Genomic DNA, 5,382 nt, shown 5'->3' on the forward strand with positions numbered 1-5,382 from the left:
ACTCTCTTTCTCATTCCTGGCCATCTGAAAGACATACAGAGACACACGTTAATAGACTGCCAATAATTAAACACAGTTGAACCTTGTCCTATGTTGCCTGCTGGTTCAATCTGACTCCTCTCCGTTCACAGCCGACACTCGATCACACCCTCACTGCCACACTCATCTTTATTATTACTGATTTTTGCACTGCTCTTTTTAAATGTATGTAGTTCAGTTTCTGTTTCCTTTATTATCATCATCAACACCTATAATGTTTCAGGAAACTGAGGCATGTGCCAACTGACTATTAAATATCACGATTAAAGTGCTGATAAATTTTACTGAAAATATAGAGATGAGTAGCATGCTATAGATGCACAATGGTGTAACATAGGGAAAAAAAAATCAGGTTTTGATTTTATGTCCTGAAATAACTATTAGGCACAATTTTTATAATATCTATATAAATTAGTTGTTTTTACCCATTTTAACCTTGAAATCAGCATTTTAATGATTACCCATAATGCATTGTTTATCGCGCTAAAACAAGCAAAAACATCATAAGACAGTGGAAATACTACCTGTACTACCTTCACGTGGCGTCTTTCTCGATCGCACGTGCCTAGAAGCGTACCTTCTAGAACATTCCTGGGTGGTCACGGACTGTCACGTAGCCTAGTTTGGTTGTGAAACTCACTAGGATGGAGTATTTTCACGAGTTTAGTGGCAAACTTTTGCACCGCAATTTCTCTATTCTCGAAATTTGTAACCTGAAACCCTACAAGAAATGTTTCATAATGTTTGGGATTTTGAAAAATGCTGCTAGCAAGTTTATTTTGCTGTATTTTTCCATGAAACTTGGCATAAATCATCCTTAAGTGATGAGCATGACATTGTTATTTTGGTATGGGTCACGGAGTTACCGTAGTTGGAAGCGGGAGAAATGAGAGTTTCTCAACTACAGCAGCACTTCTCACCATAGATGGCTGGCGTGTTTCACAGCGTTTGGGATTTACTAAATCGACTAAATCTCTAGATCTACTGAAGCTACGAGGATATAAATCACCAGGATTCTAATTTACTGGGTGAGAAGTATTGTATATATTTTTTGAAAGGTTTATTCGCGCTACAAGTCCATGAAAGTTGGAATTGTTCGTGAAGGGGTTAGTTAGATTTTGGTAGCGTGACGCGCACAACAAGCAAAAGAAAAAACAAATTTTCTTCCGAATTTCCTTGCTTTATCAAAATTATTTTTTGATACATTAAAAGATGGGCGGCACGGTGGTGTAATGGTTAGTGCTGTTGCCTCACAGCAAGAAGGTCTGGGTTCGAGCCCCGTGGCTGGCGAGGGCCTTTCTGTGTGGAGTTTGCATGTTCTCCCCGTGTCCGTGTGGGTTTCCTCCGGGTGCTCTGGTTTCCCCCAAAGACATGCAGGTTAGGTTAACTGGTGACTCTAAATTGACCATGAGTGTGAATGGTTGTCTATGTGTCAGCCCTGTGATGACCTGGCGACTTGTCCAGGGTGTACCCTGCCTTTCGCCCATAGTCAGCTAGGATAGGCTCCAGCTTGCCTGTGACCCTGTAGAAAGATAAAGCGGCTAGAGATAATGAGATGAGATGACATTAAAAGACTGTGTGTTTATAATATTTAAGCGATTTTTTTATTATAGAGAATATTTGATCAAAACTTTCAAAACAGCATTCAAAGTGATTTTTCACGGGTGTAAATATTACGCGTGATGTCCATAATTACGTTAAATTTTAAGAACTAAAATTCTGTTAAAAATTCTAGATTTGGGGCGGCATGGTGGTGTAGTGGTTAGCGCTGTCGCCTCACAGCAAGAAGGTCCTGGGTTCGAGCCCCGGGGCCGGCGAGGGCCTTTCTGTGTGGAGTTTGCATGTTCTCCCCGTGTCCGCGTGGGTTTCCCCCACAGTCCAAAGACATGCAGGTTAGGTTAACTGGTGACTCTAAATTGACCGTAGGTATGAATGTGAGTGTGAATGGTTGTCTGTGTCTATGTGTCAGCCCTGTGATGACCTGGCGACTTGTCCAGGGTGTACCCCGCCTCTCGCCCGTAGTCAGCTGGGATAGGCTCCAGCTTGCCTGCGACCCTGTAGAAGGATAAAGCGGCTAGAGATAATGAGATGAGATGAGAAATTCTAGATTTGTGCTATCATTCTGGGGTTTTGCTGAATAATACTTTAGGGAGTTCTCTTACAATGCTGAAAATTCAATGAGTTTTGGTGAAATTCTAGAAAAGTTATTTACATTTTAACGCGCCTGATAGCGATTGTGCTCACACAGCGTGCTACTCATAAAAATTTGTCACTCACATATCTCTCCTTTAGGACCACAAACATTCTAAGCTACATTATTATATTGCAGTATCCAAAATCTCAAATGACATCCCATCTCACAAGATTATGATCATATTTATATGTCTTCCAAGTCTCTCTCTCTGTCTGTCTCTCTCACACACACATAAATACCATTTTCTCCAATGCATCCAGGCTCAGTTGACTGCAGCAGCTCATTTGTGATGTCTGGACAACATTAATATTGTGTGGAAAAAAAAATTCTTCCTATATGTGACTAATCTGCTAAAGGCTGGCTATGGTTCAGTTGGCTGGCTGGTTCTGCGTAGGCTACCCAAAGCATTAAAACATATGATTAAATGATGTCAGGGCAACTACTGGTGTCTACAAATAGACCACGATTGTGGCTATTCATTAAACCACTGGAAGTTTTGAGCTCACCTGGCACACTAATCATACAGAGCCTACGCTGTAAATCCAACATCACCAGGCTACATGGAGTGGTTTTTGTGCATCAGCATAATTTGACAGGTTAAATTGTTGATACATTCTATATATACGCCCACGGTCGAGGACTTACTATCTGGTTTCAGCTTGAAAAATACAACAATGGTGGATTGTTTTTTAAGCCATCTTCCAACCAGTTCTGAATGTTCTTCTTCTGTTGGCAGTCACCAAAGTTTTGGTCCCCCTACTCCCTTTGTCTTTGGACGCTGCAAGTCAAGTTCCAATCTGTTTCAGTCAGTTGTTTTCGATTAATGGCTTACTTTTTTGAGAGTGAAAATACCCGGGGCTATAGTCCCGAGTGATAGGGCCTAACAATGCCACTGTTAACAAGTAAAAAAATGTAATATATATGAATTTCTTCCTAATTCTCAAGTAAACGTGGTTCTCTTCCACTTAGCAGTTCTAACATTAACCTGCTGCTGCACACATGAAGGAAGTAAAACACATAAAACAACTTATCACACACTCTTCAAGCAAATATCACTGCAAACTTTATTTGATTCAGTAAACCTCACTCACACCCTCATATACACACACGCTGATTCATCTTTAGTCAGTGATTTATCCTGGTCAGGGTCCCACGTGATGCTCAGTGTAAAGCCAGAACGCTGCAGCAACTCAACAGTCTGACAGTAACATTAGTGACACTGTCATGTGATGCTGTGGGATGGAGCTTCATGAAGCTTTATGATGTTAACATATGAGAGTACAGAAAGATCTCAGAATATTTTCATTCAACTAAGACCATTCAGCATGTTCACTGTTATACTCCTGTGTCTGTGGCTTTCACTGAGTGAGTTAACTTTGACTTTTTGTTGTTTCAGAAATTAAGTGTTGAACTAGTGATTAATTCAGAACATAGGTCTGACATGTAGTCCTGGCTTGATTAAAAACATTATGTTCTCTTCTTTATGACAGGTGACTCCATGGCAGATTCAATAGAGCCACTTTTCACTCAGAAAGTTGTTGATGAAGGTGATGATGTTACTCTGTCCTGCAGCTACAAATTCAGCAGTGTTTCAGGAAGCAACAACTACCTGCAGTGGTACAGGCAATATCCAAAATCTAAACCCAAGTTCCTTCTTTATATTTCTCCAACTGGATTTCGAAGTCCTGACCTCCCCCCACGAATGACTGCTAAAGTTCAGGAAAATAACCAAGTGGATCTGCTCATCTCCTCTGCTGCTGTATCAGACTCTGCACTATACTACTGTGCTCTGCAGCCCACAGTGACAGGAAATCCAGCTGCACTGTACAAAAACCTTCACAGTTTTATTCCTTTGAAAGCAGTTCTGCCAAAGATTTTGAGAAATCTACATGCACTTTTGGGGGTGATTATTTCATGATTTATGAAGTTTCTATTCTTAGCATATACTGGATTATTAGATATCAGTTCCTTCATTCATTAATTCATCCCATGATTGATTCATGGGAAAACTGGGAGTGAGGGAGGAATATGATTAAAGCAGAAAACATGAAGGAAACCTCAACAAATATGGGGAGAAAATGCAAACCTCGACATCGACAGTAACCTGAGCTCAGCATTGAACTGGGCAGCAATACTACCCACAGCTCAACTGTACCTGAAAAGTGGAAATTGTACAATGGTTTGGCTTTTCTTTTTAATCACAGCAACTAATAATATAAGTACAATAAATTTTAAGAGTAACTTTCACTCTGATTTGGTTTTGAGTTTTTAGGCAGGAGTTCAAAATTGCGAATCTGTTTGAACACTACAACCCCGATTCCAAAAAAGTTGGGACAAAGTACAAATTGTAAATAAAAACGGAATGCAATGATGTGGAAGTTTCAAAACTCCATATTTTATTCAGAATAGAACATAGAGGACATATCAAATGTTTAAACTGAGAAAATGTATCATTTAAAGAGAAAGATTAGGTGATTTTAAATTTCATGACAACACCACTGTGGCAGCAGGGGCGTGGTCAAGCGTCAGTCTGTGACCGGATGGCGGAGTCAGGGAAGGTACGTGGCAGAATCACTGCACGTGATGTCTGTTAATCTGTGTTTGTGTGTCTTCCCCCAGTGACCGCACCCTATATAAGGAGAGAAAGAGCAGATGAAGGGAGCTCTCTCCCCAACCAGGCAACTTGTGTGTGTGTGCCTGGGAGAATAAGTTTACACTGAAAAGTGGAAAATAAAGAGTTTTTGGAGCTCACTTCTGGCCTGCCGTACTTCTGTGCTCCACCCACCCGCTCTCATACTACAAACACATCTCAAAAAAGTTGGGACAAGGCCATGTTTACCACTGTGAGACATCCCCTTTTCTCTTTACAGCAGTCTGTAAAAGTCTGGGGACTGAGGAGACAAGTTGCTCAAGTTTAGGGATAGGAATGTTCACCCATTCTTGTCTAATGTAGGATTCTAGTTGCTCAACTGTCTTAGGTCTTTTTTGTCGTATCTTCTGTTTTATGATGAGCCAAATGTTTTCTATGGGTGAAAAATCTGGACTGCAGGCTGGCCAGTTCAGTACCCGGACCCTTCTTCTACGCAGCCATGATGCTGTAATTGATGCAGTATGTGGTTTGGCATTGTCATGTTGGAAAATGCAAGGTC

Source organism: Neoarius graeffei, chromosome 1 (genome assembly GCF_027579695.1).
Source record: "Neoarius graeffei isolate fNeoGra1 chromosome 1, fNeoGra1.pri, whole genome shotgun sequence".
NCBI classification, from domain to species: Eukaryota; Metazoa; Chordata; class Actinopteri; order Siluriformes; family Ariidae; genus Neoarius; species Neoarius graeffei.